Here is a 14,381-nt window from a genome sequence, read left to right as displayed (position 1 = left end):
AATTAAATTTCTATTTTGCAGGTGCGTCTAGCATCCCAAGCATCAAACAGAAAATGGTATTTGGACAGTAGGTGCTCTAGACACATGACAGAGGATGAATCCCAATTCATGTCCCTCAACAAGAAAGTGTTAGGGAATCAACCCTACGATTGCGGAATATAAGGAATAGTAGGAGAAACAAGAACACGGCAAGAAACAAAAAAAAAACACACAAGACACTCAAGATTATGTGGTTCGGAGTCTCTTGCTCCTACGTCCACAGCCGCACAGATCAATATTTCACTATATGATCAAAGAAAGTTACAGAGATTCAAGAGAAGAGAACAAACTCTCTTTCTTACAGCAAACAATCTCTCTCAAGACGAGCAACGCGTCGTCTTCCTGATGCACACAAAGGATCTCCTTTTGGAAACTTCTCGTTGATGAGTTCTAGGGTTTCTCAAGGTTGCCACACACCTCTCGTGTCCCTCAAGAAGTCTATATATACCTCCCAAACTCTTACTTTGATTAGGGCTTAAAAAACCTTGGCTTGAACCCGGTTCATAACTCAGCCTCGCGTGAAAATCGTGCTCGAGTCGACTCCCGCAATTCTGCGAGTCGACTCGGCCACAGTCCACAGAAAACGCCTCTCTGTCTGCCTATGGGAGTCGACTCCTGGAGTTCTCGAGTCGACTCCAACACTGGGGAGTCGACTCCTATGGATCTGGAGTCGACTCCAAAACTGTGCCAAGTCTGCCTGCGTGCCAGAGTCGACTCCAAGTCTGCTGGAGTCGACTCCGGACCTTGCTGAAGTTTTTTTTTCTTTGCTGATTCAACTCTGAATCTTCTCGAACTCTTTCCGGCTTGTCTTTTCTTGATCCTCCACCACCATAGTGCACATAGGGGTCTTGAAAAAGGGAATGGATCAAGCTCCACAACCCAACAACTCTCCCACTTGGAGACTGATACATCCAATTGTGCATCTATCTGAAAAATAAACAAACTTCTATATCTTGATCTGTATTCTCTGTGCGGCACCTCCATTCAACTAGCTTTGGAGGCCAATTGAGGCCATGCATAGCCTCAATTTCTCTGTAGTGACTGTCTTAGTCAACATATCAGCTGAATTCTTTGCTCCTTGAATCTTCTCAAGTAACAAACTGCCATCTTCTAGCAACTTCCTGATGAAGTGATACCTCAGTTGTATGTGCTTCGTTCTCGCATGAAACATTGGGTTCTTAGCTAAGTGAATAGCACTCTGACTGTCGCAGAATAGTACACTACAGTTCTGTTCTCTGCCCAGCTCTTTCAGAAGGTTCTGCAGCCAAATCATCTCCTTGCTGGCTTCTGTAATGGCAACATATTCTGCCTCTGTTGTCGAAAGAGCAACGATCTTTTGCAATTGTGAGAACCAGCTCACTGCTGTTCCGCCTATGGTATAAACATACCCTGTGGTGCTTCTTCTAGTGTCAGTATCACCTCCCAGGTCTGCATCCACAAAACCTTGTAGTGTTTGACTGCCTTTTCTATAACACAAGCCTACATTTCTGGTACCTTTCAAATATCTTAGGATCCACTTGACAGCCTCCCAATGTTGTCTACCCGGATTGGCCATGTATCTGCTCACAGCTCCCACTGCATGTGCAATGTCGGGTCTCGTGCATATCATAGCATACATCAAGCTGCCTACAGCTGAAGCATATGGTACCCTTGACATCTTCTTCAGCTCCTCATCATCCTTGGGTGATTGCTCTTTTGAAAGTTTGAAATGGCTCGCTAAAGGTGTCTTCACAGAATCTGCATCTGTCATATTGAATCTATTCAACACCTTATCAATGTAGTTAGCTTGAGAAAGCTTCAGTGTTCCAGCCACCTTATCCCTTTCAATCCTCAGCCCAAGCATCTGTTTTGCTGCACCCATGTCTTTCATTGCAAACTTCCTTGATAGCTCTTTCTTCCATCTTTCAATCTCTTGTAGGTTCGGTCCGGCTATCAACATGTCGTCAACATACAAAAGTAAGATGATAAAACTGCCATCAAGTACCTTAAGATAACAGCAATGATCTTCTTGACATCTTACAAAACCATTGTTGATCATGAATCCATCGAACTTTTTGTACCACAACCTCGGGGCCTGTTTCAAACCATACAAACTTCTCTTCAGCTTGCATACAAGGTTCTCCTTGCCAGGGACTGCAAAGCCGACAGGTTGCTGCATGTAGATGTCTTCATCAATCTCTCCATGGAGAAATGCAGTCGTAACATCCAACTGCTCCAAATATAGGTTTTCTGCTGCCACAATACTCAGAATCACTCTGATTGTTGAATATTTGACTACCGGAGAGAAAATCTCAGTGTAGTCGATACCTTCCTTCTGTTGGAAGCCTTTCACAACCAACCTTGCTTTGTACCTTTTGCTGCCATCATGTTCCTCTTTAACTTTGTAGACCCACTTGTTCTGTAAAGCCTTCTTGCCTTCTGGTAGTGAACTGAGTTCCCAAGTTTGATTTCTATCCAAGGACTTCATCTCGTCCTTCATGGCTAACTCCCACTTCACCGAATCTTCACTTTCCATGGCTTCTTCATAACACTCGGGTTCACCTCCATCTGTCAATAGCAGATAATGTAAAGAGGATGAATATCTATCCGGTTGTCTCGAGATTCTTGTAGATCTTCTCAGCTGTGGTATACTTGGTTGAGGTTGTGCCACAACAGTTTCTGAATTTTCAGGATTTTTCTGAAATCTTTTGACAACATCTTCTTCTGTAATCTCTTGCAGCTCAACTTGCTGTTTTTCCTTGCTTTGCTCCCCTGCACTCTCAAGATCTGAAGTATTCTTGTCCTTATAGAGAACTCGCTCATTGAATATCACATCCTTGCTTCTGATGACCTTCTGGTTCTGCACATCCCAAAACTTGTAACCAAAATCATCTGTACCATATCCAATGAAGAAACACTTTCTGGACTTTGCATCTAGCTTGTCCCTTTTCTCTGCATTAATGTGCACAAAGGAGACACACCCAAAGACCCTCAAGTGTGACAAATTTACTATTTTTCCTGTCCACTCTTCTTCAGGCAATTTGCAATCTAGGAGAACCGACGGGCCTCTGTTTATTAGATACGCTGCGGTGTTGACTGCCTCAGCCCAAAACATCTTGGGCAAACCAGCATGGATCCTCATACTATTGGCTCTCTCGTTCAGGATTCTGTTCATTCGCTCAGCCACCCCATTTTGCTGCGGTGTGCTCGGTATTGTCTTCTCCATTCGGATTCCATTCACTGCGCAGAATTCCTTGAACTCACTGCTGTCATACTCACCGCCATTGTCAGACCTTAGTCGTTTTATCTTTGCACCAGATTCATTCTCCACCAGACTTTTCCACCTTTTGAAGGTGACAAATACCTCTGATTTGTGCTTCATGAAATAAATCCAAACCTTTCTGGTAGAGTCGTCAATGAACGTGACATAATAGTGTGAGCCTCCAAGAGATGCAACCGGTGAAGGCCCCCACACATCTGTGTGTACAAGCTCTAGCTTTTCTGTCTTCGGTGTTCTTCCACCCTTTGAGAAACTAACCTTTTTCTGCTTCCCAAATATGCAGTCTTCACAGAGACCTACATCAACAGTTTTCAGATCTGCTAGCTTGTTCTTCTTCACCATCATCTTCATACCTTTCTCACTCATATGTCCAAGTCTGCGATGCCAAAGACAACTATCTGCACCTGTTTCTATTAATACCACCGTATCCTTGGTGTCATTGGTCATGTAGAGAGTCCCCAACTTGTTCCCACGTGCTATCACCATAGCTCCTTTGGTGATTTTCCATGAACCACCTATGAAGGTAGTAACATACCCTTCGCTGTCAAGCTGCCCAACAGAAATCAAGTTTCTCTTCAAGCCTGGGACATGCCTCACATTCTTCAGTTTCCACACTGACTGATTCATCATCCTTATATGAACTTCACCTGTCCCCACAATATCTAAAGGCTCATCATCAGCGAGATAAACCTTTCCGAAGTCTCCTGCAGTGTAGTTTAGCATACACTCCTTCCGTGAGGTAGAATGAAACGAAGCTCCAGAGTCTAGTATCCACGATTCCATAGGGCTATCCACGCTGAGAATCAAAGCATCGTTGGCTTCATCTATGGTTGCATTCACGGACACCTCGTTCTGCCCCTTGCTTGGATTCTTCTTTCTAAGCCAACAATTCTTCCTCGTGTGGCCCATCTTGCCACAATGCCAGCAGCCATCGCCTTTTGATCTAGACTTGCTCCTCCTCTTAGACTTCGATCTGCCACGGTTTTCACTGCGTTGCACAGTTCTTCCTCTGCCTTCAGATGTGTTCAGAATCGAACCAGATTTCACACCAGACTTCCTCCTTCTGATATCTTCACTGAGTATCAGATTTCGGACCTCCTCAAACTTCAGTTTGTTTGAGCCGCAGGAACTGCTTACAGCTGTCACCGTTGCACCCCAACTTTCTGGCAAGGAGGATAGAAGAATTAGGGCACGAACTTCATCCTCAAAACTAATTTCCACCGAACTCAACTGGCTCGTAATCAGATTGAACTCATTGATGTGATCCGTAACTGAGGAACCTTCACTCATCTTCAGATTGAATAAACGGCGCATCAGGTACACCTTGTTGGAGGCCGAGGGTTTTTCATACATATTCGACAATGCTCTCAGCAAACCTGCTGTTGTCTTCTCTTCCAAAACGTTGAACGCAACGTTTCGAGCCAACGTCAAGCGAACAACTCCCAAAGCCTGACGATCTATTAAATCCCAGTCGGCCTGTGACATATCTGTCGGTTTCATACCTTCAAGAGGTAGATGAAGTTTCTTCTGATATAAATAATCTTCGATCTGCATCTTCCAGAAACCAAAGTCTTTGCCGTCAAATCTGTCAATCTTGACCTTGCCTTCTTCAGCCGCCATTGCTCCCACCTTTTTCTTTGAACTTGATGGCTCTGATACCAGTTGTTAGGGAATCAACCCTACGATTGCGGAATATAAGGAATAGTAGGAGAAACAAGAACACGGCAAGAAACAAAAAAAAAACGCACAAGACACTCAAGATTATGTGGTTCGGAGTCTCTTGCTCCTACGTCCACAGCCGCACAGATCAATATTTCACTATATGATCAAAGAAAGTTACAGAGATTCAAGAGAAGAGAACAAACTCTCTTTCTTACAGCAAACAATCTCTCTCAAGACGAGCAACGCGTCGTCTTCCTGATGCACACAAAGGATCTCCTTTTGGAAACTTCTCGTTGATGAGTTCTAGGGTTTCTCAAGGTTGCCACACACCTCTCGTGTCCCTCAAGAAGTCTATATATACCTTCCAAACTCTTACTTTGATTAGGGCTTAAAAAACCTTGGCTTGAACCCGGTTCATAACTCAGCCTCGCGTGAAAATCGTGCTCGAGTCGACTCCCGCAATTCTGCGAGTCGACTCGGCCACAGTCCACAGAAAACGCCTCTCTGTCTGCCTGTGGGAGTCGACTCCTGGAGTTCTCGAGTCGACTCCAACACTGGGGAGTCGACTCCTATGGATCTGGAGTCGACTCCAAAACTGTGCCAAGTCTGCCTGCGTGCCAGAGTCGACTCCAAGTCTGCTGGAGTCGACTCCGGACCTTGCTGAAGTTTTTTTTTCTTTGCTGATTCAACTCTGAATCTTCTCGAACTCTTTCCGGCTTGTCTTTCCTTGATCCTCCACCACCATAGTGCACATAGGGGTCTTGAAAAAGGGAATGGATCAGGCTCCACAACCCAACAGAAAGATGGAGGAATGGTTACCTTTGGTGATCATGGAAAAGGAAAAATCATTGGTATTGGTAACATTCGGATTACTCCAACAACTTTTATTAAAAATATTTTATTGGTAGATGGATTAAAACATAATTTGCTAAGCATTAGTCAATTTTGTGATAAAGGATATGTTGTGACTTTTGAATCATCTATGTGCTTAGTTTCAAGTACGAATGATAGTGGTGTAATATTTACTAGATATAGACATGAAAATGTGTATTTGGTTGATTTAGATCAAATACTCATGAAAAACATGGATTGTTTGGTAGATATGAAAACAAAAAATAGTGAAGCTAGCTAGTTATGGCATGAAAATTAGCTTATGCAAGCATGAACTTAATTTCAAAGCTTATTCGCAAAGAACTTGTTTTCGGTTTGCCTAAATTATCATTTGAAAAAGATAAAATTTGCTCTGCATGTCAACTAGAAAAACAGACCAGAACTTCTTTTAAATCTAAAAATGTTGTCTTCACAAATAGACCTTTAGAGCTTCTGCATATGGACTTATTTGGATCAACTAGAACTGCAAGTCTAGGTGGACAACTTTATGGCTTTGTTATTGTGGATGATTTTTCTCGATACATATGGGTTTTATTTTTGGCACACAAAAATGAAGCATTTTCAGTTTTTACTAAACTGTATAAAAAGATTTAAATAAACATAGACTGCAAACTATCAAGATTAGAAGTGATCATGGAACTGAATTTGAAAATCATGACTTTGAAAATTTCTGCATTGAAAATGGTATTGATCATAACTTTTATGTACCAAGAACACCACAATAAAATGGTGTTGTAGAGAGAAAAAATAGAACTCATACTGAAATAGCTAGGACTGTGTAATGTGAAAGTAACTTACCTAAGTATCTTTGGGCTGAAGCTATAACATAGCCTGTCATGTTCTTAACAGAGTTACTATTAGGTCAATTCTAAAGAAAACTCTTTATGAGCTTTTGAAAAATAAGAAACCAAATCTATCAAAATTTCATGTTTTTGGTTGCAATTGTTTTGTTCTAAATAATGGCAAAGACAACTTGGAAAAGTTTGATTCTAAATCAGATGAAGCCATTTTTCTTGGATATTCTTCATCAAGCAAAACATATAGAATATTCAACAAGAGAACTCTAGTCGTCGAAGAGTCAATACATGTTATTTTTGATGAATCTAATGATCCTTCTTCAAGAAAGAATGTAGATCTCGATGATGATGCAGAAGAACTCAACAAGCAAATCAAAGAGTTAACCCTAAAGGATGTTTCTATATCTGAAAATTCAAAATATGATGAAAATCAAGGAGAAGAAGATCAAATGCTTAAAGATAAAACTAGTCTACTAAAAGAATGGAGGTATGCACATAGTCATCCTAGAGACTTAATAATTGGTGATCCTTCACAAGGCATTAGGACTAGATCTTCCATTAGAGATGTTTGTAATCACCTTGCATTTGTTTCTTAAATAGAACCAAAATCTTTTGAAGAAGCAGAAAAAGATAACAATTGGTTAATGGCAATGCAAGAAGAACTAAATCAATTTGAAAAAAATAATGTTTGGAATTTGGTTAGAAAACCTGAAAATATTTCTGTAATTGGGAAAAATGAGTTTTCAGAAATAAATTAAATAAGAATGAAATTGTAATTAGAAATAAGGCTAGATTAGTTGCTAAAGGATATAATCAAGAAGAAAAAATTGATTTTGATGAAACTTTTACACCTGTAGCTAGACTTGAAGCTATTATGCTATTACTTGCATTTGCATGCTTTATGGATTTTAAATTATTTCAGATGGATGTCAAAAGTGCATTTCTAAATGATTTTATAACTGAAGAAGTTTATGTAGAACATCCATCCGGATTTGAAAATCATAAACTTCCAGTTCATGTTTTTAAATTAAACAAAGCACTTTATGGCTTAAAGCAAGCTCCTAGAGCTTGGTATGATAGATTAAGCAAATTTTTAATAAAGAGTAATTTTTTAAGAAAAAACATTGATAAAACTCTATTTATTAAAAAAAATGCTGATATTCTGATTGTTCAGATATATGTTGATGATATTATATTTGGTGCTACTAATGAAAGTTTATGTGAAGAATTTACTAAGTTCATGCAAAATGAGTTCGAGATGAGTTTCATGGATGAACTCAACTTCTTCCTTGGACTCCAATTCAAGCAAACATGAGATGGAATCTTCATCTGCCAAAGCAAATACACAAAGAAAATCTTAAAGAAGTTTGATATTGAAGATTCAAAATCATTAGGTACTCCTATGAGCCTCTCTTGTAAATTAGAAAAAGATGAGCATGGTAAATCCTTTAATTCAAAGCTGTATAGAGGAATGATTGCATCTTTATTTTATCTTATAGCAAGTAGACCTGATATAATGCATAGTGTTTGTATGTGTGCAAGATATCAAATAAATTCTAAAGAATCACACTTAATTGTTGTTAAAAGAATATTAAGATACTTAAAAGGAACACAACATTTAGGTTTATGGTATTCTAAGACATCTACAATTGACTTAATTGGATATTCAGATGCTGATTTTGCTGGTTATAGATTAGACAGAAAAAGTACAAGTGGAACTTGTTAATTTTTTGGAACAAACTTAACTCTTGGTTTAGCAAGAAGCAAAATTTCGTAGCACTATCTACAGTTGAGGCTGAATATTTTGCTGCAGAAAGTTGCTGTGCCCAAAATCTATGGATTAAGCAACAACTTGAGGACTATGGCATAAAACAAAATAAAATTCCTATAAGGTGTGACAACACTAGTGCCATAAATCTGACCAAAAATTTCATACAACACTCAAGATCTAAATATATAGAAATCAGACATCATTTCATAAGAGATCATGCTCAAAATAGAGATATAAAAATAGAATTTATAAATACTGATAAGCAAATTGCAAATATTTTCACTAAGCCTCTTAATTAAGAAGTCTTTTGTAAATTTAGAGGTGAATTATGCATTTGTGATCCATTTTAATGACTGATTATGAATGATAAATTGTATATTTTAATTGACTATTATTGGTTGAATTTTAGTTGATTTGATATATGGTTTACAATTGATTTTTAAATCATATTTAAAAAGATTTTGTCTCTTGAACTGTCTGAGGAGATGACTCTTGTAAATGAGGAGTTGACTCATGTAGTAAGGGACGACTCTAAAGCTAAAAGAGTCGACCCCTAACCTATAGGAGACAACTCTTAAGTTAAAAGGGTCGACTCCTAATCTACAGGAGACGACTCATAAGTTGAATGAGTCGACTAAAGTGGAATTATTTGAAACAGATTATAAGGACTCTCTCTCTGAAACGTTGAACCTGAAACGTTTCATACCCCTTAGAGCGTTTTCAATCTTCAAACTCTCTTTCAAACAAAAACCTCCAAAATCTTAGAAAATCTTTCCAAGGTCCCGATTGATCTTCCAATGGTGAGAAGAAAGCAACTTACATCCGGATCAAAGAGGAAGAATACCACTCCACAAACAGAGAGGAGAACGAAGGCTAGGGTAGAGAAAGAAATGAATCCACAAAGGCAAGAAACGCCGCCACTTCAACCCGTTACGGCTCCTCTGTCACCTTCGTCCTCGGTTTCAAAACAAGGTCCCCTCTCCATAAGGAATGTCTCCACCAGAAGAAGAGCGGATTTTGAGTTTTTAGAAAAGAAAAACTTTCCATTAGGGCAGAATCTAAAGGAGATGGATTGGGAATATCTATGCTCACTAAATGTGCCGACCTACCCTGACTTGGTACGAGAGTTCTACAGCAATGCTAGATTTGGACAAGGACAGATCTCGTCCAAGGTTAAGGATATCCCTATCTTGATTCCAGAAGAGATTCTCAAAGATGCTCTTCGGATTCCAAATGATGGAGAGAATGGAGATCACCTAGAGAATAAGAACGAAGGGATAAGCACCATTCTCAATAGGGAAATCACAGAAGATTGGACTGAAATCAGTGCCAATCAACTGAATGCTGAGATGTGTCTGCCGCATCACATGATCAACAAAATGTTCTTCCCGAAGACAGAAAAATTTGATCATGTTTCAGAAAGGGATATACTAGTAATGAATCATGTTATACAAGGACTCCCACTGAATCTACCCTGTTTAATGCTCAGATACATGGAAGCTCAAGGACAGAGAAAGGGAGCTTCACTTCCCTATGGTATGGTTCTGACATTAGTCTTCATTTACTTCAATATAAATTTAATTGGGGAGACAAAGAAAGAGCTTCTATCTTCAGATGTCTACAATGACAAATCACTGAAGAGAATGGAATTTGTCAAAACTGAGGGCAAATGGACTCATAAAGGGAAAGTAATTCAGGATGAAAGTGGTCAAGACACTCCAACACCACTTAAAGGCAAAAGAATCCCTACTCAAGCACCTCCAAAAGAGCCTCCAGTCAGTCAACCTCCTCTAATTCAAAGACCATCAGATCCTCCACTCAGACTTGAGAAGTGGCAGTTAAAATTTATTGGAGATAACATCATAAAAGCACTGTTCAATTCAGGAGTCTGCTGGAATTCAGTTATTGATCTCACTGACTTGGTAAAAGAAGTAAAATTTGAACTGCAAGGATTGAGGCAACTAGCAGCTAATTAGCAGAGGAGAATTACTGAAATTAAAAAATACTTGAAAGAATAAGAAAATTCTGTTCAAGTCTCTATACAAGAACTGAAAGAAGAACACACTCAGCTTACTGGCTCTATCTCTGCACTAAACAGCAAGATTGAGAAGCTGATGGAAGAGCCAAAGAAAGATCAGTCTGGACCTTCATCTTCAAAACCCTGAACCTAGACTGAACCTAACCTGAACTTCGACTGAACCCCATGTTTTCAAAACACAACTTTGTTTGGCACACTTGTATACTGACTGATACCAATTAATACCGATTGTGTCTTCTCGATTTATCAAGTGTACTTTATTTATCAATTGCAATGAATACTTACCTTTCTTGAAAATTATATTTTCTTGGATTGTATGCTGCTCTGATACATATATTGAATCTGATACCCTCTCTCCTTAACACAACTGTTAATTAATCCTTAATGATTAAGCTCACAAAAAGAGGGAAATTGAAATCATTTTTCTTTTCCTTCCTTTTGTTGATGACAAAAAGGGGTAGAAATATGAAAAGAATTTCAATCTGAGAAATGAGAAATAAGAAATGTGAAAAGAATTCAGAATTCTAATCTCTACACTAAAGATAATATATAGGGGGAGATTTAAATTATAATATACAAATATGGAATGGAAATGGTACTATGGTACTGCACTATTAATAAGCTTAAGAAAAGAAGAAGAAAAAGAACTCTGCATAATTTAAATATTTGAAACTGATAGGGGAAGATTTTTCTCCTTAACTTGTAGAAATTATGCATACATCTCTGAATGTCATATTTGCTCTAAACTTCATTACAAAATTTCTTATAATTGCTGTGAAATTTATTGCGAAATTTTTTTAAACTCATTGGTTTTGTCATCATCAAAAAGGAGAAAATTATCAACCCTAAAGGATGAATTTTGATGATTACAAAATACTTGGGATGATGTTGTGTACTAATGATGTTGGCTTAATTGTGAAGTTTTATAAGTCAAGAAAAATTAGAAGAAATGAAGCACTGGAAAATCATAAGTTTTTTGCAAACACTTCATTGGATATGTTCTAAAAGAAAAATGATCTTAATCTAATCTATGGAGATCAAAGATGAAGTCTAAAGTTTTCTGTTTGAAAAACTTGAGTCAACCCCTAAGCAAAAAGGACAATTTGAGTTGACTCTGACATGTTTTCTTTAAGTGGCACAGTCAATGAGTCGACCCCCGCAAAACATGAGTCGACCCTTGCGTAGTTCAAATTTAATAGAGAGCCTTTACCGCTTAAGACAAAGTTTGAAGAGTCGACCCTTGTTCCAAATGAGTCGATCCCTGAAATTGATGAGTCGACCCTTGTTCCAAATGAGTCGATCCCCAAAATTGAAGAGTGGACCCTTGCATTTGAAGAGTCGACCCCAGTTCAGTCTTAGCATCAGCCGAAAAAATAGTGCATGAGTCGACCCTTGTGTTTAAAGAGGCGACTCCTGAAGAAGATGAGGCGACCCTTAAGGTTAAAGAGTCGACCCTTTGAAGTTATCACAGCAAGAGCCAACTCAATATCTTAAAGTGCCGACCTAGAATAAACATAAGTCGACCTCTGAATTACATGAGTCGACCCTTGTACTGCTGGGACCACAATGGAAGCTTGCAACAACTTTTGTCTTCTTATGTAATAGAAAATATTCCCATCAGAACGGAAAAAAAGGAATTCAAATCCCTCTAAAGAACTCGTCTATAAATTCAAGGGAATCTTAAAAAGAAAACAACAAGGAAAGAAAAAAGATTCTATTAAGAAAGAAAAGTTTCCACTAAGAAAAAGAGAAAAAAAAGCTAAACAGTTCATCATCCTCACCGGCACTCATCTGAAACTTACTCCTATGAGAAAATCAGTCGAAGCTTCTCATTGAATCAAGAAGAGCTGCTGCTCAAGCATTGGGACATTCTTCCGCAGCCAACTTCTTCATCGGTTTTAGTTTTTATTTTTATTGATTCATTCCATATACTCTGAAGCTTTATGTTTTCTGGTTACAGTATTCATTTATTTGAATTAACTATTGCTGTAACAGTTTCATTCATTTGAAACTTGTAAAGGCTCTTCCAAGCCTTGATTGGAAGTTGCTGAATCGGAAGTATTCAGCAAAGAAAATAGTTTCTGGTTGGTTTATATGAAAACCAACTAGGTTGTTTGTGAGCCCGAAAAAACAAACGGTATAAAGTTTTTGGTTGGTTTGTTTGAAAACCAATTGGGTTGTTTGTGAGCCCGGAAAACAAACGGTGATAGATTTTCGGTTGGTTGCCTGGGAAAACCAACTGGATTTTTGATTGTGAGCCCGAAAAACAATCAGGCTGTAATCTGCTAGGTCATAGTGAAATCTCAAGCTAGGCTTGAAAAGTGGATGTAGGTGCTGGGAGTGCACCGAACCACTATAAACTTTGGTATTTGTGTGTGTGGTTTATCTCTCTTCTTCCACTGCATATTTCTGATTGCTTTCCTCATCTTATTCACTGCTTTATTTGTGCAACCTTATTTCCGCTGCTAAATCTACAAGTTATTGAAATATAATAGTAACTCACATTCTTCACACTTTTAATTTTAAAAGATCCAATTCACCCCTCCTCTTGGGCTGCACCTCTGGGCAACACTTACAATACTCCTAATTATATCTGGAAAGGGATAGATTCATATAAAAATTATTTAATAGGGTGTATAATCAATTATGGTGAGTCTCATAGGAATTATAATTGGACTAGGACTCCAGTAGACTTAATCATTTTCAGACCAGACATATGCACCCTTGATCCTGTCATATTTGATGATTTTAGGAATCCAGCCATGCATATCTAAAAGTTTTTTAGTCGTATGCAGCCATCCTACTAGATCCGTCCTAATTGGACAACCTAATGGCATGAGTGTAACTCTAATGTTCAACTTGATAGGCAGTTGTTTGTGCAGCAGTTTTTAGTAGCATGTTTTCTTCAAAGAACTAATTTTATTCTGATTTTATTGACCTCTAATCTTGGCTTAGATCATAATGATTTTAAATCAAAAAAGGAAGGTTTATAGTTTCAACTAAGATTGCCCATTGCATCTAGTGTAGTATAACAGTAGTGACTAGTATGTTTACTACTTCACAACCAAATTTTACAAAGTAAAAATTATATGTTATAGATGTAATTAGACTATTTTCAATCTGATTTATGAGGATATGTATTGCATTTTATTAGGTTTAAATTTTAGCAAGTAATTTATTGAACAAGTTACTTGATACAACTCGAATATATCATATGATGACCAGTTTTTCTCAACACTTGTCACAAGGTTAGAGATTACTACATGGGCTAGTTCAAAGTTTAGTTATTGGTTGAATTATTCTTAGATTTAAAAAATAAATCTGCATATTTTCTATCTTAATTATAGGTTAGATAATTGTAATAATTGTAAACTTGACGACAACTTAGACTTGTTTCAGCAACGGGTATGCTTAATTAGAAAGTTGTCTGGGATTTTTCACCTATTTCCCTTCATTGTTTAATTATTTAATATGAAGAAAAGGGATTGAAATTATTACGATTAGCATCATATAATAATAGTTTTTTAGGGGTGAGGGTTGTACCAAGAGACTTGAGTCTACATCTCACCTTTGAAAGAGTTTAGTAGGGTTTGAGATATTTGAGAGAGGTTTTTCTCCTTTTTTGGTAATCCATTGCCTATGGACCTCTTTAACTAGAGGAAAAAATCTCTTCACCTAGGGCATCTCTCCCACAGACGTTCCAATTCATTGGTGTACTAATGAGAGGCATGAAAAATTACTCAAAAAAAAAGTATCGCTGAAGACGTTCGAAATTCTGGTTTATCTCCATTCCTTTATATTTTCATAAAAAGTTTTTGATTAAAGCGAAGATGTTTGGTTTTTTCACATAATTCATTCCTTTAGTTTTCATCATATATTCATAAATTTTGCATTTCCATTTTCATAAATCTCATTTGTTTTTTG

This window comes from Phoenix dactylifera, chromosome 11 (assembly GCF_051530095.1).
Source record: "Phoenix dactylifera cultivar Ajwa chromosome 11, Ajwa_hap1_PhDact_Kaust_v1.1, whole genome shotgun sequence".
Classification (NCBI taxonomy): Eukaryota; Viridiplantae; Streptophyta; class Magnoliopsida; order Arecales; family Arecaceae; genus Phoenix; species Phoenix dactylifera.
This window is presented reverse-complemented; position numbering follows the sequence as displayed.